The 24,432-nt window shown below is 34.5% G+C and overlaps 1 long non-coding RNA gene across 1 annotated transcript; it reads right to left on the reverse strand.

Moving 5' to 3' along the window:
* Positions 1–1,143: 1,143 nt before the first annotated feature.
* On the reverse strand, positions 1,144–18,846 carry LOC138695243 (uncharacterized). Its single transcript, XR_011331093.1, has 3 exons — positions 18,762–18,846; positions 5,552–5,644; positions 1,144–1,301 (listed from the first exon to the last, which is right to left on the reverse strand). It is a non-coding gene; the product is annotated as an uncharacterized lncRNA (long non-coding RNA).
* Positions 18,847–24,432: the final 5,586 nt, after the last annotated feature.

Genomic DNA, 24,432 nt, shown 5'->3' on the forward strand with positions numbered 1-24,432 from the left:
TCTCGGCATGGCAGATGTAGCATATGGGGATATTCCTTTATTATATCGCACTGCAGTTCTAGCCGATCATACAATACCATATTTGTACTACCATACACAGTGGTATGTTCCTTGTGGTCGACCTCTTTCACGTTTAGAAATCATTACTAAAATATTCAAAGCACCAGTTTGGATTATTTGCACTATATCGTTTTGTGTTTCAGCAATATTAGTGACTTACATGGCAACTAGATTTAGTAATTCATCTGAATCGAGAATTTATCTAACCTACCAGTGCAGTTTCTTATCTCTCTGGTCAGTGTTGTTGGGTGTTTCTTTACCAGAACTCCCAAGAACCAATAAAATAAGAGCATTCTTCTTTCTTTTCATGTGTTTTGGTTTCGCTCTTAACACAGTATTCCAGACGTATTTCACGAGTTTTCTTGTAGACCCAGGAGTTGGCAAACAACTGAATCATTTTGAAGAAATTCTTTCATCTGGGATTAAATTCGGTTTTGATTCGCTTTTCGATGTACAATATAATTCATCTGACATCGAGTTCTATAAGGAGTTAAGAGAAAGACGGGAACACTGTTCGGATAAGAACTACTGTTTTGAACGTGTCGATATCTCTGGAGATTTTGCTTACATGGACATCAATTCTGCTCTGCCGATTTACGCGCTCACACATAAAAGACATAAAGTTTGTCAAATAGAAGGCGGAGAAATCGTTGCCGCTATTGCAATGTACATGAGAAAGGGTAGTGTTCTCCTAGATTCGTTTAATCGTGTAATATCGATATTACAAGAGTCAGGATTGGCTACTAAATACTTTGAGTACTATTTGAATCAATTTAGACTGACTGACGTTCCAACTTATTGGTGGAGAAGAACAGTGAATACAACCTTAGAAAGGAAATTTGATGATTTCTCATCGTCTGATGAGTACACACCCTTTACTATCAGTCACTTACAGACGGCTTTCTTTCTTCTAATAGTTGGGAGTAGCGTGAGTTTCGCTGTTTTCATAGCTGAACTGATTGTTTGTAATAGAAAGCGCAATAAACTATTGCAAACATAGTGTTGGACATTGTGCCACTGTCACATATTCTCTGACGCGGTACATGAGGAACAAAGAGAAACAGAGTGGTAGAACTTAAACTGATAAGGATATTAATTTGTATATTTCAATGTTTATAACTTTTAAAACATTAAGTTACAGATTATTAAAGAAAATGTTCTTCTTCAACGTATTACATATCAGGTGTGCTTCCTGATGGAAGTTTTTGCTCAAACCTTTCAGCAACGTTGTCAACAAGTTCCTGAAACAAATTAAAGTATAATTAACATTTACACTATTATCAAATTGAGAAACTATAGAGAATGAATGGCTAACATAATGAATTGTACATGACTGACTAATTAAATGCTTCATGACTGTGAGTGATGGAAAGATTTATGAATGTGTGTAGTTTAGTGAAGGAATGAGTGTTTTAATATTTCATTAATGAATAAGGGATTACAACATATTTATCGAGTGAATTAGGGATTGAATGTATAATTACTGGATTGATGATTCATTGTTTATTTAATTAATGAAAGAGGATTGAAATTTTATTGAACGAATAATTGATTAAATGTTTATTGAAAGTTGATTGAATTTTATTGAATTAATGGGTGATTGAATGTATATTGAATTAATGAAAGAGGACTGAAATTTTATTGAATTAATGAGTGATTGAATGTATATTGAATTAATGAAAGAGGTCTAAAATTGTATTGAACGAATGAGTGATTGAATGTTTATTGAATTAATTAAAGAGGCCTGAAATGTTATTGAACGAATGAGTAATTGAATGTTTATTGAAGATTGATTTAATTTTATTGAATTAATGAGTGATTGAATGTTTATTGAAGGTAGATTGAATTTTATTGAATTAATGAGTGATTGAATGTATATTGAATTAATGAAAGAGGTCTAAAATGTTATCGAACGAATGAGTGATTGAATGTTTATTGAATAAATGAAAGAGGCCTGAAATTTTATTGAATTAATGAGTGATTGAATTAATGAAAGAGATCTCAAATTTTATTGAACGAATGAGTGATTGAATTTTTATTGAATTAAATAAAGAGGCCTGAAATGTTATTGAACGAATGAGTAATTGAATGTTTATTGAAGATTGATTGAATTTTATCGAATTAATGAGTGATTGAATGTTTATTGAATAAATTAAAGAGGCTTGAAATTTTATTGAATTAATGAGTGATTGAATTAATGAAAGAGGTCTCAAATTTTATTGAACGAATGAGTGATTGAATGTTTATTGAAGGTAGATTGAATTTTATTGAATTAATGAGTGATCGAATGTATATTGAATTAATGAAAGAGGTCTAAAATTGTATTGAACGAATGAGTGATTGAATGTTTATTGAATTAATGAAAGAGGCCTGAAATGTTATTTAACGAATGAATAATTGAATGTTTATTGAAGATTGATTGAATTTTATCGAATTAATGAGTGATTGAATGTTTATTGAATAAATGAAAGAGGCCTGAAATTTTATTGAATTAATGAGTGATTGAATTAATGAAAGAAGTCTCAAATTTTATTGAAATAATGAGTGATTGAATGTTTATTGAAGGTAGATTGAATTTTATTGAATTAATGAGTGATTGAATGTATATCGAATTAATGAAAGAGGTCTAAAATTTTATCGAACGAATGAGTGATTGAATGTTTATTGAATTAATTAAAGAGGCCTGAAATGTTATTGAACGAATGAGTAATTGAATGTTTATTGAAGGTAGATTGAATTTTATTGAATTAATGAGTGATCGAATGTATATTGAATTAATGAAAGAGGTCTAAAATTGTATTGAACGAATGAGTGATTGAATATTTATTGAATTGATTAAAGAGGCCTGAAATGTTATTGAACGAATGAGTAATTGAATGTTTATTGAAGATTGATTGAATTTTATCGAATTAATGAGTGATTGAATGTTTATTGAATAAATGAAGGAGGCCTGAAATTTTATTGAATTAATGAGTGATTGAATTAATGAAAGAGGTCTCAAATTTTATTGAACGAATGAGTGATTGATTGTTTATTGAATTAATGAAAGAGGCCTGAAATGTTATTGAACGAATGAGTAATTGAATGTTTATTGAAGATTGATTGAATTTTATCGAATTAATGAGATTGAATGTTTATTGAATAAATGAAAGAGGCCTGAAATTTTATTGCATTAATGAGTGATTGAATTAATGAAAGACGTCTCAAATTTTATTGAACGAATGAGTAATTGAATGTTTATTGAAGGTAGATTGAATTTTATTGAATAAAAGAGTGATCGAATGTTTATTGAATAAATGAAAGAGGCCTGAAATTTTATTGAATTTTTTTTTTTAGTATGATATTTTACGACGCTTTATCAACATCTAGGTTTTTAGCGTCTGAATGAGATGAAGGTGATAATGCCGGTGAAATGAGTCCTGGGTCCAGCACCGAAAGTTACCCAGCATTTGCTCATATTGGGTTGAAGGAAAACCCCGGAAAAAACCTCAACCAGGTAACTTGCCCCGACCGGGAATCGAACCCGGGCCACCTGTTTTCGCGGCTAGACGTGCTAACCGTTACTCCACAGGTGTGGACCTTTATTGAATTAATGAGTGATTGAATTAGTGAAAGAGGTCTCAAATTTTATTGAACGAATGAGTGATTGAATGTTTATTGAAGGTAGATTGAATTTTATTGAATTAATGAGTGATTGAATGTATATCGAATAATGAAAGAGGTCTAAAATTTTATCGAACGAATGAGTGATTGAATGTTTATTGAATTAATTAAAGAGGCCTGAAATGTTATTGAACGAATGAGTAATTGGATGTTTATTGAAGATTGATTGAATTTTATCGAATTAATGAGTGATTGAATGTTTATTGAATAAATGAAAGAGGCCTGAAATTTTATTGAATTAATGAATGATTGAATTAATGAAAGAAGTCTCAAATTTTATTGAACGAATGAGTGATTGAATGTTTATTGAAGGTAGATTGAATTTTATTGAATTAATGAGTGATTGAATGTATATCGAATTAATGAAAGAGGTCTAAAATTGTATTGAACGAATGAGTGATTGAATGTTTATTGAATTAATGAAAGAGTCCTGAAATGTTATTGAACGAATGAGAAATTGAATGTTTATTGAAGATTGATTGAATTTTATCGAATTAATGAGTGATTGAATGTTTATTGAATAAATTAAAGAGCCTGAAATTTTATTGAGTTAATGAGTGATTGAATTAATGAAAGAGGTCTCAAATGTTATTGAACGAATGAGAAATTGAATGTTTATTGAATGACTGGTTGATTGAATTTTATTGAATTAATGAAAGATTGAATGTTTATTGAGTAAATGAAAGAGGTCTGCAATTTTCTTGAACGAATGAGTGATTCAATGATTATTGAATTAATTTTGTCGCTTTGTGAATATACAATAAAAGTTAGAGAAAACGTTTCTGTAAAAGTTGTTTCTTTTTAAAAACAGTTTCCAGTGGTACCTTCAGTGACCTATGTTCTAATTTGAAATTTTGAAGTTGACCATACAGTAGGTACCCCTACTTCCGGTTTGTTACGAAAAATGGTACTACCACCAATCGATTTTTTACATAGGTTTTCTGTTATCAAAATTGTTTTATGAACAACCAGTATCATAGAGTTTTCGAGAAAAAAAGGCTGATATGGGTGATCTGAAACACATTGCCCGGCCCCGGAATAATTTTTCCCTCGAAATTATTCAAATCAACTTCACAGGGAGTTATACCTGAAATCTTGATTTGCATAATACACGTTACTGTTCGTTAACAGAAAACCACAATTTAAGTCATACAGAGTTAGTGTGCACTCGAAGTTGGTTGCTTGACGGTTGTCAGCCCACTTTGAGGTCTGTGGATATAGAGGGAAAAATTGGATCGGTGTCGGGTAGAGTTCCTGGGTAGCTCAGTTGGTAAAGCGTTGGTACGTTAAACCAAAGGTCCCGGGTTCGATGCCCGGCCCCGGGACAATTTTTCCCTCGAAATTATTCAAATCAACTTTACAGGGAGTTGTACCTGAAATCTTTATTTGCACATTGTATGTAGTTACATACATATATATATATATATATATATTTATTTTAGTAGGTTATTTTACGACGCTTTATCAACATCTTAGGTTATTTAGCGTCTGAATGAGATGAAGGTGATAATGCCGGTGAAATGAGTCCGGGGTCCAGCACCGAAAGTACCCAGCATTTGCTCATATTGGGTTGAGGAAAAACCCCGGAAAAAATCTCAACCAGGTAACTTGCCCCGACCGGGAATCGAACCCGGGCCACCTGGTTTCGCGGCCAAACGCGCTGACCGTTACTCCACAGGTGTGGACTACATACATATATATGATGAAATATGAAGTGATATGTTGGGATGTTTATGACTTGACGCATTGTGTATTATAATGTGTAACTTACACATAAATACACACTTCGCCCGTAGCCACCGTGACCTAACCTAATCTAAATACGTACTTCCCTGGTCATCATGATAATGATTAGAGTTGCAAACAGGATGAATTTCATCGCCGGTAGTATTTCCATTATGGAGTGTGTGTCGGTGGTTTTCTATAAGGAAGTAAAAGGGCATGTCAACTTGGTCTGATAATTATTTTATACTTAAAAACATAAATATTCCCCTTTGGGCAGAAGGGAACCTATTACATTAATTTACAGTAGTAAGATATCAAGTAATGCGAATAAATTTTGCCAAACAAGTTTATTGATACATCCAATAGTTCTGAGAATGCGAAATGTAACGTGTTGCAACGCTCCAATGTTCATTGTGATCATTACTCCTCAGTGGGGGTGAATGTAACTGCAATCATCCACTTCGCAAGACTTGCGAGAGGAGAATGTAAACAAAAACGTCTCATCAGATAAGTCTCCATCAATTTACTGTACATTCGTAACACTTAACTCATTATTTAACATTACTGTAAACTTTTCTTAATTGTGATACGATGATGCATGTATAACTGAAGCGGGAGGCAAGGTAGGTAGGTGTAGAGATGTTTAAGTGTGATATAAATAATGTCAGTATATTTGTAAATAATACGTTTATATTTTTTATTTTTAAAATTCTCAAAAGTAAGTCATAAAATTATCCACAAAACATGTTTAAGTGTCAATCAAAGGTGCGAAGGAATGTATAATGACTAGAAAAGAGGTGATAAAAGTCTAAGCAATTATGGAACACTGAAAGGATCTGGAGACCCAGTCCTTGCTATTAGAGTGAGATAATTTGTATGAATTTATTTAATTATACAACCGCAGAAATTATTGTTTTAAGCTGTTTTACTGTCGGAATGATAAACAGTAACAAAATTATGATTTTAGCAAGGTAGACAACGTTTTTTGCAGTTTTTAAATTTCAGATTTCTTAAATTATTTTGGATAAAACCGTCAAGTTTCTCTTAAGCAGTTGATTTTCAAAATTTCTGTCATTAAATACTGTAAACAATTAGTACATCCACAATCTTTATTATTTTATGCTCGACCATGCCGAAATGTAGTAATTATACACCTGGTAGCAGTCCTTTAATGCATGTCATTAAAGTACACCTACTCATTAAAGTACAGGTGTTCAGCCAATGACAACTCAGCTTACAGATATTCAGCCAATGACAAGTCAGCTTTGTACCATTATAAAACCGCAAGTATCGATTATTCTCGGATATGCAATCGAAAGAGAATTAGCGAAAAGTCACGGAGGCTGGAAATCCAATACTGTCGCAGAAGGTTATGTTCTGTTACTATAATAATTAGCGTTAATTGTAAATAATATTAAAATAAATTCAATTTGTCATCTCGTTTTTCAATGTCGAATTCAATAATCAAGGTTATATCAAGTTTAACGGGATTACATCAAGGTCAATGACATTATTGTTCCTCGGAAAAAATCAATACTTTCGCGTCTGCGCACATCTCACAATTCACGACCTAAAACAAGGTCACTTCCGATCTTGTCAGATACAAATAAAATGTATACATCTGAATACCGGTAATTTCAAGTTAGAAATATGGTCGAGCATAAAAAGTCGTATGAAACTTGCCTATAATGGTAATTAAGATGCTCGTATGAATATTATGAAACTCGCTTGCGCTCGTTTCATAAATATCCATACTTGCGCCTTAATTACTATCATTATAGGCTCGTTGCATAATGTACTATTATATTATTGTTTTTTTTTTTTTAATTGGGAACTGACCATGGTTCTAGGTCTGTCAATGGAAATTGTAAACTGAAACGCCTATGTTCCTTAAAGTACAGTAATAAATTTTAGTGTTGATATTTTTAGTGACGAATTAATTCTTATGTCTGTGAAGTATAACTACGACATTACCATTATAGACTAACTATTCTCAAATGTGGAACAATTAAGGCTGGTTCACAATAAACCGGGAACAAGAACCAGAATGAAAACGAGAAGCGGAGGACGTGAATATGAAAATTTTAGATTCACAATAAACCGAAAACGTAGACAACTATGCATATCGATATGTATATCAATAACGATATGTAAAGTCGATATTACGCATTCTGATGTTATATGTGTATAATTGACCAATGGCGTTCTCTCATGAGTACAAGGCAGCCAACATAAACACAGGTTAACCAACTTCGAAATTTCAACTGAAACATTTCATAAGGTACGGTACTATAAATATGCCCATGCACCTTTATTATCATAACCTATTTTAAGTCTACCATAACGTAAAATAGGTAGAGAAGAAACATTTGTAATGGAACAAAAATGAACACAGCAGTAGTTATTGAATTGTAGCATGAATATGTAGTGTGTAATACAACCAATCTATACTAATAATAAATTTATAGCCGAAATTTTTCTGGTAATTTTCGATTTTTCAAAAATAATTGGTCCTAACATATATAATTAACCGCCCTGAAACCGAAAATCGCTTTTTTGAAATTTTTGTTTGTATGCCAGTCTGTCTGTCTGTCTGGATGTTTGTTACCTTTTCACGTGATAATGGTTGAATCGATTTATATGAAAATTGGAATATAAATTATGTTCGTTGTAACTTAGAATTTAGGCTATATGGCATTCAAAATAGTTTATTTAAAAGGGGTGTTATAAGGGAGCTTGAATTAAATAAATCGAAATATCTCCCTTATTATTAATTTTCATGAAACATATTACATAACAAAAGTTTCTTTAAAGATCATTTCCGATAAGTTTTATTCCATGAAAAATTTTGATATAACTGTTATTTAATGAGATATATGAGATTCAAAATTACAATAACAACGCCATCTAAGGCGGTGTAATGAAATAAAAAACAAATGACTTCGTCTGGAAGGGGCCTTGGACAATAATCGAAAGCTATGAAACATAGTCTACAAGAGAATGTTTCTGTGTGTATATGAAGTAATATCGGAAGGTAAATTAACCGATTTGTATAATTAATTATTAATTCACCAATGGAAAGTGTAGTTTCTCTAGATGGACATAATGCTATAATGTTATTACAGTAACTTCTGAATGAATCGAGGACAGGTAAGATTAAAATAGCTTCTTATGCACAGAAAATTTGATAGGCATTCGTTTCCTGTATTTCCTAAAATAATTTTTATGATCGGATTTTAATTTTTTAATACAATTTAAGTAACATAATAAACGATTTATCCTTCTATCAAACACGAATGTTCCCTGGATCAAATGTCCTATTTTAATTATGTAATTACTTTATATTTATTTCTAACGGGTGCAGCGGAGCGCACGGGTATGGCTAGTACAGTAATAAAATATGATTCACTTCCGATCGGTGTTCAAAGATGCAGCTATTGAAAGCCACGTATTCTCCTTCATTTTCCCATCTTTATACGAGGCGCACCACTTATCGTAAACGTGAGGATTTCCCTCAACACTCAATATTAGAATCTAATCAAATAAAACTTGCTCCATGATGCACAGCACAGAACAAAATAATGCTTCGGTTATGTCACGGTCTTCTTGCTACAAAGTATACGACGACAAAATAGCTTTCAGATGGCAATAGAATGAATCTAGTGGGCTGTGATCGGAAACGTGAACGTCGAAGTTGAAACTTGGCCAACTCTCCGTTCCCGATCCCGGGCTCCGGCAAGCTTTTCGTCAATTGTGAATGCTCACATTTAAATGTCCATATTTTAACAATTTTACCGTTTTCGTTTTCGTTCCGATTCTCGTTTCCGGTTTATTGTGAACCAGCCTTTACTTGTCATCTTTCAGTGCAGTATAAACGTTTGGATTAGAATATCAATTCTAAATGTTCAGGTCCACAGTATTTTCGGAAAGAGATCACATCTGCAAAGCGCATTAACTAACTTCGTTATGAACGCAGATAAATTCGAACACAAGGGCTTTACATACTCAGCTAGTGAAAGATAGACAATATTTGTAAATTTAATTTATTTTCTAAATTAATTTATTTTTAATTTCTTTAAAGATAATAACTTAAATGGAGATTGAGCTACAGAAAGTGTATTTGTAATAATGTTATTTTGAGTTTACATAAAATGTAAAGAAATCTTTAATGGAAATAGTTTTGTTTCATAAAAATGTACGTTCTTTACTATTTTGTAATTACAGTTATTGTGAATGTTAAATAAGTTTCATGGTATTAAATTTAGAGTTAAAGAGGTTATAGCGTAATGAGGAATGTTAAAAACAAACAATTTGAGTAATTGAATAATTTCAAGGGAAAAATTGTTTCGAGGGCCGGGGTATTGATCCCGGGACCTCTGGTTGAACGTACCAGCGCTCTCTCCAACTGAGCTACCCGGGAACTCCACCCGACACCGTCTCAACTTTTCCCTTTATATCCACACAACTCGCGTGGGCTGACGAAACGCCGAGACCCACATCGAGTGCACACAATCTCTGTGTGACTTGGAATTGTGGTTTTCTGTTAACGTACACAGTGACGTATATATTATGCAAATCTAATCTTTCAGGTAAAGCTCCCTGTAAAGCAGATTTGAATAATTTCAAGGGAAAAATTGTTCCGGGGCCGGGTATCGATCCCGGGACCTCTGGTTGAACGTACCAGCGCTCTCTCCAACTCAGGGATCGATACCCGGCCCCGGAACAATTTTTCCCTTGAAATTATTCAAATCTGCTTTACAGGGAGCTTTACCTGAAAGACTAGATTTGCATAATTTGAGTAATTAATTTATTGAATACTTTTTGATCTACAGTAATCTGATGGAAACATATCTGATGAGACGCTTTTGTTTACATTCTCCTCTCACAAGTGTTGCGGAGAGATGATTGGAGTTACACTCACCCCCACTGCTGAGGAATGATCAAAAGGAGCACTGCTACTCTTTTGTTGTGTTGCAACACGTTATATACATTTCGTATTCTCAAAACTATTGGACGTATCAAAACACTTATTTCACACAACTTGTTCGCCTTGACTTAATCTATTACCTCTGTGAATTAATGTAAGCTTAATAGGCTCCCTTGCACAATGTATATAGGATTTTTAGAATTGTTGGTAACGAAATTGTGTTTGTCAAGATGATACCAGTAAGAATTCGTGAGGAAATCTCTGTAGAAATGCAGTCATGTCGCTGGTGTAGTATTTTAATAGAAAAGAAAATAATAATTCCTGTGTTATCTATTATTCAACGCATTTATAAATGGCCATGATTTCTGGTTGACATCACTTGACAAAATAAATTTGATTAAATCCAGTGTATTAAGGAACTCACTGGAAATATAGCCACTATGTATTATACAACAAATACTAAGTTTGTTTATGTGGACATGCAATTAAATTTGCACAATTTTAAATAGATTTTTGAATATTTACCTAGAAAATTTCAGAGGTGTGACTTCATTGTCATCTGTACAAAAGTTGTTCAGCAAGAGATTTATAAAATATTTCAAGAACGTATCGAAATAGAGGAGGAACAACAAGGATTTTAATTATTTACTAACATATTTATTATGAGTAGAATTCCTTGAATTGCCACACGCAGCATGCAATCAGGTTGCCGATATACGGTAGCATAGAGGAGGTGAGCGACCGCCCGGTCTCGTAGTATAAGCAGTTCATGTTAAGAGTTGTGACCGGTCCAAATAGATAGAGCAGCTACAGCTAATGTATACCTAAGTAAGCACTTGTTTTTGCATTACTGTGGTTGGAATAGTCAAAGCTTAACATTTGTTCAGTGCAGACAAGAATATAATCAAACATACTACAATGAGAATGTTGCTGTTTCAAATAATTACCCCTGGAATACCTTACCCCCGCAGCCAGTCTTGACCCGTTGGGGAACGTGGTTGGATGCTGTTAATTATTATGCAGAACATTACGGCAAAAATAATAGAGATAATTGATGAGTTGGATAGCACAGACAGTTTCGCTGTTGCAGCTGCAAAATCATTGCCTTCTGAACAGCTATTGGAAGATATTCTGTTCATTTATTCTAATTTTAAAATCGTGTCCAAAAGCATCACCCTGTTAGAATCGTATAAACTACAACTTTCAGAAGTCCTTAATATAGTGGATAAAGTCTCACAAACCGTTACCCAAAATAACAATTCATTAATTTCAGAAAAAGTGAAATGTAAGTTGAGAAACATTATTGCTAAAAATTCTGCCTATTCACAACTTCGTATTATATATGATTTACCATCAGGTCACGACAAGACATCTGAAGTTAGTGTACTAAAAAGTAGTGACTTTCCCTTCTTCAGATATGTACGTATTACATCGTGTGATGTTGAAAGTACATTTTCCCAATATAAAAACTGTTTAAGTGACCATCGGAGGAGATTACTTTGCAGTCGCTCAAAATGTACGTAACTCTTCACTGCAATGCACATATTCAAGGATGATGTATCTTACATTAAATTTTAAGAGTTAATATATCTCACTATAAAATAATTGTGTATTTACATGTTTAGACATTTCCTACTTCAATGATCATTCATTATATTTCTTGAATGCAGGATACAGGTTTTATTGTAACCGCAGTATACTGCTCAGTGTTTACATCAGAGACATATTCTATCCTTTCCACGCCCCCTTCTCATGCAGTCTATACTGCGTGCATAGTAAACCTTACGATTCTCGTGGAAATTCCACGAAGTCTAATTATGAGGCATATAATTTATTGTGTCAATTTCTCCGGGAATTTTTGAGACAAACATTAATAACAAAAAGTATGAAGACTCACCTAATCCCCATTTCAGTTTCGTTGATAGGCTTTCCCCTCTACTCACACTTTTTACCATCCGTGAAGGGAAAGATGCTACTGTCTATCTTACTAACGTTCGACTAATTGACTTTTAACTTAGTGAAAATTCTTATTATTGAAAATGTTTACCGGTAATCTATATTTAGAAAATCTATACTAAGCGTTGTATTTCATTTTATCGCTGTTTATATCAACTGGCACATTAAAAACCTACTGACAGCAGAAGATGAATGTTTTCTTCACCGCTAGTTGCTACTCTACAGCATACACAACGGGACAATCTGCACTGTGTCGCTCCCCCTGACTTCATAATACAAACTAACATCCCTTAATTTAATTAATTATCAGTCGAAAATATTGTAAGAACGACACTAAAATATACTGAAACATATAATTGTCGAACATGTGTGTCACTGTATTTTACATCCACTTATGTACTTTATTTAATATTTTATTTTCTTGTGTGTACAACTTGGGGGGTGCAGCCATAAGAGGTAACAGCTACCGTTCTGTTACTGACGGACTCAGGGCAAGTAGAAGGGGAAAGAAATGCCTTCGCATCCTCTCAACTTGTATGAAATGTCGTTTCGTTAATACTGCTTCATCCATGATTTCACATGCTCCGAATTAAGTGCCGCTCTACGTTTAGTAACAATGTTCCCTGCATCACTAAACACGAAAAAAACTTTTTTTCTGTCAAGCACTTCTCCACGATCGTTCAATTAATTCCAAACGCTTCACCGAGTTTACCTCTCAAATTCTCATATGACATAATGGAGTTTACACTTTACATTCTACAGCCTATCGCTTGAGGTAAGCAAGAATCTAAGGGCGCTCATAGAATAGACGTGGAGTATTCTAGTACTGTACCATATAATAATAATAATAATAATAATAATAATAATAATAATAATAACCGAGCGAGTTGGCTCGGACGGTAGCGTTTGAGACTCGCATTCCGGACATCCCTGGTTCAAACCTGGTGACCGATCAATCTGACGAGTTTTTCGTGGTTTCCCTCAGCATAGGCGGAGAGAGAACAGTTTCCTTGGGGGGGGGGGCAAAGCAAAACCATAGAATCCTGATATAACGAGATTATGGAAAACATAATTGAATGGGTGAGTGGAAAAGGGGTAACATTCCAAAAAATGCGAAAATAAACTGAGATAGCAAAGTTGCTCATATATCATAGTCCTACCTATGGAGCAGAAAAAGAGTAATATTCCTACCATGCTAATGCCAATGGCATGACCCGTGTTTTGCAGTTGAGTAGAAGAACTGTAACATTCCAGGAATGTTACTTTTATTCCACTCAGTAGTGGAGCACTATTGTGTTAGTTTTCATACGGTATGCTTGGAGCGCTGACAAGCACTTTAATAATCGTTTAGTTTCTTAACTGTTTTAGTGCTTTGTTATTACAGGTGTTGCAGGTTATGTTTGATCATTCTTTTTTAGTAGGTTTTTTAGGACGCTTTATCAACATCTAGGTTATTTAGCGTCTGAATGAGATGAAGGTGATAATGCCGGTGAAATGAGTCCGGGATCCAACACCGAAAGTTACCCAGCATTTGCTCATATTGGGGTAAGGGAAAACCCCGGAAAAACCTCAACCAGGTAACTCATCCCAACCGGGAATCGAACCCGGGCCACCTGGTTTTCCGGCCAGACGCGCTAGCCGTTACTCCGCAGGTGTGGATTGTTTGATCATCGGTATTCTGTTTGCAAGATTTGGAAAATAGTTTTTGAAGTTAGTGTCTTCGAGTAAAAACCAACAATGTCAGAAGAGGAAGACAATGAGCCAAGAAGAAAGAAAGGAAAGCTGAACAAGAATACACATACAAAAGAAATGGAGAAAATATCTAGGAGTAGGGGAGAAGAGTTTTTAACCTACGAAGGTGTATTAGTCGAGACAAAAAAAAAACAACATTGTAACACCGTTTGTATGATTGTTTCTTTTTCCACATTGGAAAAAAGTATTTCTACACTTTTTTTCGACAGTTACGCTATAAAGAAAACTTAGTAATTGTTCAAAATATTTCTGTTCATTTTAAGGAAAATTTCATTTGACTGGAAAAAAAGTAACATTCCCAAACTTTAAAAAAATAAGATCTAAAAAACAATGTATATATTAACAAACAAATATAAAGGCTGAGATACTTGTAACTAGTAGTAAATGTGACCCATTATAAGTTTTTTGATTAAATTGAAAATAAAGTCACAAAAGAGTTTTCTTTTATTATCTCGAAAGCATGATTTTGGAATGTTACCACTTTTCCACTCAACGATTCCATTTATCTTCTCCTCCCATTACAGCTTGACCTTTGTACATTATATCGGAATATGATCATTTAATAAAGGTATTGTAAAATAAATTAAAATTGTAACAAAATATACAGATAATTTTACTTTTTTTTTTTCTTTTGTAAGGAAGAGGGACCCGAACGCTTGTACTGCAGCCTGAGGCTTATTGTGCTTACCACTCCTATTCTGTGAATTATTGGGTAGCTGAACGGCAGCGCTCTTGTACAAATATAGCACGCCACACCATAAACTTAACCCGGGCTATTGTATGGATGATGATATGTGAATTAATGATGGCGAAATGAGTCCGAGGTCCAACATCGAAAATTACCCAGCAATTCTGCTTTAATTGGTTAAGGAAAAACACCCAACCAAGTGACTTGTCCAAACAGCTCGTTTCATGGCCAGACGTGCTCACCATTACTCCACAGCGGTGGACCAATTTTGTATTTACTTTATCTGTTTATTTAAAAGAGCAAGATATATAATGTTTGAATTCTAAAGGCTCATTCACAATGAAAATTAAACATAACGTAAGCGTTAACTTAAGAATGTAAACGTTACGGTAAAATCAAGAAATCATACCATAATCCACGATCGGAACATAAACATAACAGCAAACATACTTGGTAACCATGGAAACAACAACGACGCCATTTCCTCATATTCTGTCGTATACTTCAGCGCTCCACGATTGTGTTCTGTTTGCAAATCACGTAAGCATAAGCATGAAATTTACAGTTCATTTTTGTTCAGATAAGTCTAATAATATAGTACAATATATATATATATATATATATATATATATATATATATATATATATATATATATATAAGTTCAATCATAAGACATATCTCTTTGCAAATGTTTATTTGCTATGAAGGTATTAAATATATATTAACGTTTTCGCCTTATTTGGCATCATCAGATATAATAAAATACGTGATCTGAAACTTGAATACATTGATAAGCAAACAGTATAATATACATTATAAATGAATCTTCTTGAGTTTTATGTATGAACCTATATATAAGGTTGTTATAATTGATTTTAATACAAATACAAGTTTGAAAGAATTGAAAGTAATTGTATATACATATAACTCATGTTACAGGTATACGTACGTCTCAGTGCTTATGTGAATCATTGTGAATGATCCCATTTGATAACCTGGCCGTAAACTTCTGTGTTTATGTTACGGTTATGTTTAATTTTCATTGTGAATGGACCTTTTATCATTTTATTTAATCTCGTCTTTAAGTTTAACCGAATTACTTTTCTTTTTTCTGCATTGTTGTGCAGTATGTTATTCATATTTATCCCAAGTGGCTGCTTGAACACCTGTAGAGTTCTAACACATCAGTACAGGCTGTTACAAAAAATATTATAGTGCTTTCATTCCTCAAAATGAGGTATAGAAATTCCTATACGTTCAGAAATTTAAAATAAATGTTATAGTCGAGACACATGCTCTGAAGACAATAATTCGTCAATTTAAGTACAGAAACTTAATCATACACAAGAACAAGTAAAATCTTTTGAATTCAGTAGGCCTATTTTCTAACGTTAATAGGAAAAAAAAAAAAAAAAGAGTTCGGTGGAGTTTGCGGGGCAGTGCCCCCCCCCAAGCCCCCTCCCCCATAAGTTTGCCTCTGTCCCTCAGTCACAAAGACAAATGCCGGATTGGAAATTCACATGCCATGATTGTATTTTTTCCCCTTTTATTTCTGTCGACTATAGGGGAGAGTCGGGTAGTATCGGACATCGGGTAATATCGAACAGTGAGTTTCTTTCATCCACCACACGATGATAGCACCTGACTGACATGGTTACGTTTCTGTGATTTCGCATAGAGAAACGTAACCATGTTATTTAGATACTACCATATGGTGGTAGATGAAAATAACGCACTGTCCGATACTACCCGATGTCCGATACTACCCGACTTTCCCCTATTCATGTTTTTTTTTTTTTTTTAATATCACTGGCTTCCGTCGGATTATATATTATTTTAATGTACCGAAGTACATATGATATTTTCATGCAGATATTCTGCGTCATCATACGGTGAAAGAGTAATGGAACGGAGAAAAATTCTCTCCGGTGCCGGGATTTGAACCCGGGTTTTCAGCTCTACGTGCTGATGCTTTATCCATTAAGCCACACCGGATACCCACCCCGGTGCCGGACAGAATCGTCTCAGATTAAGTTCCAACTCTTGGGTTCCCTCTAGTGGCCGCCCTCTGCACTACGTCATAGATGTCTATGAACCCATGTGCTGAGGTGCACCCGTTATGAGTGACTAGTTGGCCGGGATCCGACGAAGTAAGCGCCGTCTTAAATCACGAAGTGATTTACGCATATCATATATATTATTTTAATGTACCGAAGTACATATGATATTTCCATGCAGATATTCTGCGTCATCATACGATGAAAGAGTAACGGCACGGAGAAAAATTCTGTCCGGCGCCGGGGTGGGTATCCGGTGTGGCTTAGTGGATAAAGCATCAGCACGTAGAGCTGAAAACCCGGGTTCAAATCCCGGCGCCGGAGAGAATTTTTCTCCGTTCCATTACTCTTTCATCGTATTCTGTCGGATTGTCAATTTATATTAAATGTGTATTTTTCTCTCTTTTTCTCTTTCTTCTTTATTCTTGCTCTTTTGTTGTATTTATTCGTTTGAATTAAATTACTTACTGTATTTAGTAAACTGTCCTTGTAAATTTTATGTTATATTATTGACTAAGACCACACCGTACACGAGCCTGGCTCTTACGGTAGTGGCTAGAAACATTTTTGTTTTATAAATGTAATTTGTACTCTCTAGCTTACTTACTTACTTACAAATGGCTTTTAAGGAACCCGAAGGTTCATTGCCGCCCTCACATAAGCCCTCCAGCGGTACCTATCCTGTGCAAGATTAATCCAGTCTCTATCATCATACCCCACCTCCCTCAAATCCATTTTAATATTATCCTCCCATCTACGTCTCGGCCTCCCTAAAGGTCTTTTTCCCTCCGGTCTCCCAACTAACACTCTATATGCATTTCTGGTTTCGCCCATACGTGCTACATGCCCTGCCCATCTCAAACGTCTGGATTTAATGTTCCTAATTATGTCAGGTGAAGAATACAATGCGTGCAGTTCTATGTTGTGTAACTTCCTCCATTCTCCTGTAACTTCACCCCTCTTAGCCCCAAATATTTTCCTAAGCACCTTATTCTCAAACACCCTGAACCTATCTTCCTCTCTCAGAGTTAGAGTCCAAGTTTCACAACCATACAGAAGAACCGGTAATATAACTGTTTCATAAATTCTAACTTTCAGATTTTTGGACAGCAGACTGGATGATAAAAGCTTCTCAACCGAATAATAACACGCATTTCCCATATTTATTCTGCGTTTAATTTCCTCCCGAGTGTCATTTATATTTGTTACTGTTGCTCCAAGATATTTGAATTTTTCCACCTCTTCGAAGGATAAATCTCCAATTTTTATATTTCCATTTCGTACAATATTCTGGTCACGAGACATAATCATATACTTTGTCTTTTCGGGATTTACTTCCAAACCGATCGCTCTACTTGCTTCAAGTAAAATTTCCGTGTTTTCCCTAATCGTTTGTGTATTTTCTCCTAACATATTCACGTCATCCGCTTAGACAAGAAGCTGATGTAACCCGTTCAATTCCAAACCCTGCCTGTTATCCTGAACTTTCCTAATGGCATATTCTAGCGCGAAGTTAAAAAGTAAAGGTGATAGTGCATCTCCCTGCTTTAGCCCGCAGTGAATTGGAAAAGCATCAGATAGAAACTGACCTATACGGACTCTGCTGTATGTTTCACTGAGACACATTTTAATTAATCGAACTAGTTTCTTGGGAATACCAAATTCAATAAGAATATCATATAATACTTCCCTCTTAACCGAGTCATATACCTTTTTGAAATCTATGAATAACTGATGTACTGTACCCTTATACTCCCATTTTTTCTCCATTATCTGTCGAATACAAAAAATCTGATCAATAGGTACTCTCTAGCTAGCTAGTTAAATAATAAATAAATAAATAAATGATTCATCACCTACTGGTATACTCACAGGTGTCAAAACGTATATTAAAAGATTTAAAATGGTAATAATGAACAATACACCACTTACACTGAGTTCTCCCTGTTGAACGTTCTGAGTGCGAAAGTATCTTGTCGTCGAATACACGTCTGAAGGACTACCGCTTCAGTTAATAGCCTATACAATTCCAGTATCTCTAACTTTGCTGATACACTATCGCGTTATTCATAACCTTATTCTTTCTTGCAAGGTTACTATCCATTGTGATTTTGATAACATGAACTGTAAAGCTGGTATTCTGTTTTCTTGTGTAGAAATTAGCTACATTTTTTTCGTAACGGTAACACCTTCGATTCTTCTCTTGCAATGTTCTTTGTAAGTTTGAGCAGATATTAAAGAAACTCCTACCTGTTTTATCGCGTAAATCCCCTTCACGTAATTTCCCATCAAGATTTTTTTATTAAAATCATTGGAATTAAATTAAATATCACTTATTTCTCATTCCTCAAACGACACTGGAATTCTTTTCAACCTAGAGGATTTTACGGCATTTGTTTCGTATCCCTTAAATTTTCGATCGTCAAAGGCTAGGGCCTACAGTAACGTGGTAGGTACATTAACAGGAAACCACAATTCCACATCACACAGAGTTTGTGTGCACTCGATGTGGGTCTCTGACGTCATGTCAGCTCACTCCAGTTGTGTGGATACAAAAGGAAAAACTGAGACAGTGTCGTGTGGAGTTCCTGGGTAGCTCAGTTGGCAGAGCACTGGTACATTCAACCACAGGTCCCGGGATCGATACTCGGTCCCGGAATAATTTTTCCCTTGAAATTATTCAAGTCTGCTTCACAGGGACCTTTACCTGAAAAACTAGACTTGCATAACATATACTTTACTCTAGGTACGTTGACAGAAAACCACAATTCCACGTCGCACAGAGATTGTGTGCACTCGATGTGGGCCTCTGACGGCATTTCAGCTCACTCCAGTCGTGTGGATACAAAAGGAAAAATTGAGTCGGTGTCGGGTGGAGTTCCTTGGTAGCTCAGTTGGTAGAGCGCTGGTACGTTCAACCACAGGTCCCGGGATCGATAACCGGTCCCGGAATAATTTTTCCCTTAAAATTATTCAAGTCTGCTTCACAGGGACCTTTACCTGAAAAACTAGACTTGGATAATATATAGTCTACGTCACTGTAGATACGTTAACAGAAAAACCACAATTCCAGGTGACACAGAGTTTGTGTGCACTCGATGTGGGTCTCTGACGTCATGTCAGCTCACTCCAGTTATGTGGATATAAAGGGAAAAATTGAGACGGTGTCGGGTGGAGTTCCTGGGTAGCTGAGTTGGTAGAGCACTGGTACATTCAACCAGACGTCCCGGGATCAATACTCGGCCCCGGAATAATTTTTCCCTTGAAATTATTCAAGTCTGCTTCACAGGGACCTATACCTGAAAAACTAGTCTTGCATAATATATACGTTACGATAGGTACGTAAACAGAAAAACCACAATTCCAAGTCACACAGAGTTTGTGTGCAGTCGATGTCGGTCTCTGACGTCATGTCAGCTCACTCGAGTTGTGTGGATATAAAGGGAAATTTGAGACGGTGTCGGGTGGAGTTCCTGGGTAGATCAGTTGATAGAGCGCTGATACGTTCAACCAGAGGTTCAGGGATCGATACCCGGCCGCGGAACAGTTTTTCCCTTGAAATTATTCAACTTGGAATTTATGTTTTTAGCATTTCTAATTAGCGTCCTTAAAAGTACTTTTTTGCTCGAAAAATTTACTTTCAATCACGCTAATTTATGGATGCATAAATGAATGACTTTTCGATACTAAAATGGGAATCGAAATGTCATCATTATGAAACGACTGTCTAAAAAAACTCTTTCGATATTAATTTTGACTAGGTACTATCTTCAAACTATCCGTATTCCTTTATGATGTTTTGAAAGTAGCTAGACGAGATTTCTACTAGTAAAAAGACTTCTACTTGGTTAGAAAGCTTAAGTGCATAATTGAAGACCTCCCCGGAATAAGGATGTAACCACCAAAACTGTAATTCATGTTTCAGGAGAAAGAAAAATAATTTCATTAGGTCTATATTTCCTAGCAGAACCATTTGATTAATCTATAGCCTAATACAATTTATTCAGTTATTGAAAGCAATAAATTTATTGCTATAAATAAATGCTTCAAAATTACTTTTTCCACATACAAGTCACATCTATATATATATATATATATATATATATATAATTTGAACTGGCAATGGAAATTACGTAACAACGGCTGAACGGATTTTAATTAATGCCCCGTCATTTTGAAGCTTGGCATCCAAGGATTTTCAGAAAAATAGTAACTTTCAGTGAAGCGTTATTTTCCTACATAATTTTCCTATTTTCCAAAATCCATCTTTCGTCAGTTTTGAGAACTAATTGCATTTCAGCAGTCGGCCGTGATTTCAGACTAAAACAAAACACACGCTACAATAAACAATCGGCTATTACACGAAGGCCATGACCTGCAAATTGCTGACATATTTAGGGTTCAAATTCAATTGGTTATTAAAAAGTACAAGACTTACTAAAATTATTTACAGGTCTGATTCTGCGGTGTGTAATATTCTGAGTACAGCTGTGTATTAGATATTAAAATCTACAAAACCTGAGGTGGTTTGATCACATTATTATCATTAGAAATGAAATATTATTATAGTTAATGCCATGATGTGACTATTTTTCATTAATTATACATATTAATGCTATATTGATGATATGAAAGTGAAACGTTTTTGGGTTATATAAGTAGATGTAGAGAATATCTTAAATTAGATCTTCATTTCTATAATTTACTGAGTGGCGGCTATTATACAAATGAACTTACAAAACTTACGTATGAGAATAATATTTTTATTAACAATCAAATATTTTCATAGTTATTAATCAAGTGGGGTTGGGTCTTTTTCATAAACTTATTGGCGGTGTGGTGTAGATATTTATATGCGTCATTCTCTTCAGTATTGGCTCGAGAGAGCGAAAAAATTACAGTTCCTAAGAAAAGACAAAAGGGTATTACTTACTGATAAAATAAGAGGCCTACAAAATTTTGTAGTCTCTCGATCATTTCAGCAAGATCTCTTAGCAGGATAAAATGATTTTACCCTCTACATTTCAAGCTCTACATGCAGCAGCTATACCAAGATGCTATGTCTATTGTCCGAAAACATTGCAAACCTGACTTTTTTTAACTTTCACCTACAATCCACAATGAACTGAAATAGCTATTCTTTACTCCCACATGAAAAACCCATTGATCGTCCTGACATTGTTACTTGCGTCTTCGCGTTGAAACTAAAAAAAACTGAAGGTAGATAAGTTCAAGAAAAAGTGTTTGGCATAAAATACATTCAGAGGTAATATTTCATTATTATGAAAGCAAATAATTTTCAAAATGTCTGGTATTCTTCATTGAAAATAAATCTGAAAAATTTTATTTGAACATCTTATGAACTTAGTTTGCAGCATTTGCTGCACAAGCCATTAGATTTCAATAATTTGATGTTACATCCTTTTTCCGAGGAGTTCTTCAATTATCTATACCTATATATAATTTGAACTGGTAATGGAAATTACGGGAAAACGGCTGAACGGATTTTAATGAGTGACCCCTCATTTTCATGCATGGCATCCAAAGTTTTTCGGAAAAGTAGTAGTTTTCAGTGAAATGTCAGTTTTCCTACATAATTTTCCTATTTTCCAAAATCCATCTGTTGTCAGTTTTGAGAACTAATTTTATTCAATCACGGCCGACTTGATTGAATTTCAGAACAAAACACACACTACAATAAACAATAGGCTATTACACGAAGGCCATGACCTACAGGATTTCCGACATATTTAGAGCTCAGTTCAATTTGTTATTAAAAACTGATTCTGCAGTGTATAATTTTCTGAGTACAGCTGTGTATTGGATATTCAAATCTACGAAACTTGAGGTGGTTTGATGACATTATTACCATTAGAAATTAAATATTATTATAGTTAATATCATGATGCGTCTATTTTTCATTAATTGTACATAACATTGATGCTATATTGATGACATGAAAGTGAAACGTTTTGAGGTTATGTAAGTAAATGTAGAGAATATCTTAATTTAGATCTTCATTTCTATAATTTAACTACAAAACTTAAGTAAGATAATAATGTTATTAAAAATCAAATATTTTTATACTTATTAACCCGTTGGGGTTGGGTCTTTTTCATATACTTAATGGCGGTGTAGTGTAGATATTGATATGTGTCATTGTCTTCAGTATTGGCTCGAGAGAGCGCAAAAATTATAGTTCCTAAGGAAAGATAAAAAGGTATTACTTACTGATAAAATAAGAGGCCTAGAAAATTTTGTAGTCTCCAGATCATTTCAGCAAGATCTCTTAGTAGGATAAAATGATTTTACGTTCTACATTTCAAGTTCTACATGCAGCAGCTATACGAAAATGCTATTGTTCGAAAGCTTAGCAAACCTGACATTTTTTTAACTTTCGCCTACAATCCACAATGACCTGAAATAGCTACTGCTATCGTCCTGACATTGATACTTGCGTTTTCGCGTTGAAACTCAAAAACTGAAGATGGATAGGTTCATGAAAAAGTATTTGGCCTAAAAAAATCCATTCAGAGGGAGTATGTTTCATTATTATGGAAGCAAATAAGCATCAAAAAGACAAGTATTCTTCATTGAAAATAAATCTGAAAAATTTTTATTTGAACGTCTAACGAACTTAGTTTGCAGCAGCATTTGCTGCACAAGCCACTACTGTAGTTTGTGTTTAATCTGGCTATTTAGATGTTGAGATTTTGAAAAGAATTGTGTCGCATAGCAACACAAAGAAAGCTGACTGTAGAAACTGTGGGTAATTAAATTTCTTCTCAGAACTATGTGGGTATATACAGCAATCGGCGTCAGTTGCTTATGGGTTTTTGCAGGTCGGGTGACCTCATAAAACTTCGTCTGGCCTGTTGCTATGCCCACATAGCAACAAAGAGGCCACGCCATTGCATTCCACAGACGTTCTGCAAATGTTTTTCCCGTGACCTCGCCTGACCTGCACCGTTCGGGTTGCGCCAGCCACTACTCTCGTTGCGTTGATAAAAGTTTCTGTTGTTTGAAGTTTATGACTAGACGCTGTTGCAAGGGCAATAAAGTTTCTTGTTATTCTTGCTGCTCTGGATATTATTACTGTTTCTGTAACACCTGCAAACTTTAGAGACGCAGAAAAGCTAATCTAGATCTTTCTTTCAAAACAGCGCAGGATTCCCGTATTACATGCAGTCTTTCCTTTTCACTTTATTATTATTATTATTATTATTATTATTATTATTATTATTATTATTATTATTATTATTATTATTATCTATGCGGATGACATGAATATGTTTGAAGAAAATCCACAAACGATTAGGGAAAACACGGGAATTTTACTGGAAGCAAGTAAAGAGATAGGTTTGGAAGTAAATCCCGAAAAGACAAAGTATATGATTATGTCTAGTGACGGGAATATTGTACGAAATGGAAATATAAAAATTGAAAATTCATCTTTTGAAGAGGTGGAGGAGTTCAAATATCTTGGAGCAACATAACAAATATAAATGATACTCGGGAGAAAATTAAACACAGAATAAATATGGGAAATGCGTGTTATTATTCCGTTGAGAAGCTCTTATCATCCAGTCTGCTGTCCAAAAAT

The sequence above is a fragment of the Periplaneta americana genome, chromosome 2 (assembly GCF_040183065.1).
Source record: "Periplaneta americana isolate PAMFEO1 chromosome 2, P.americana_PAMFEO1_priV1, whole genome shotgun sequence".
NCBI classification, from domain to species: Eukaryota; Metazoa; Arthropoda; class Insecta; order Blattodea; family Blattidae; genus Periplaneta; species Periplaneta americana.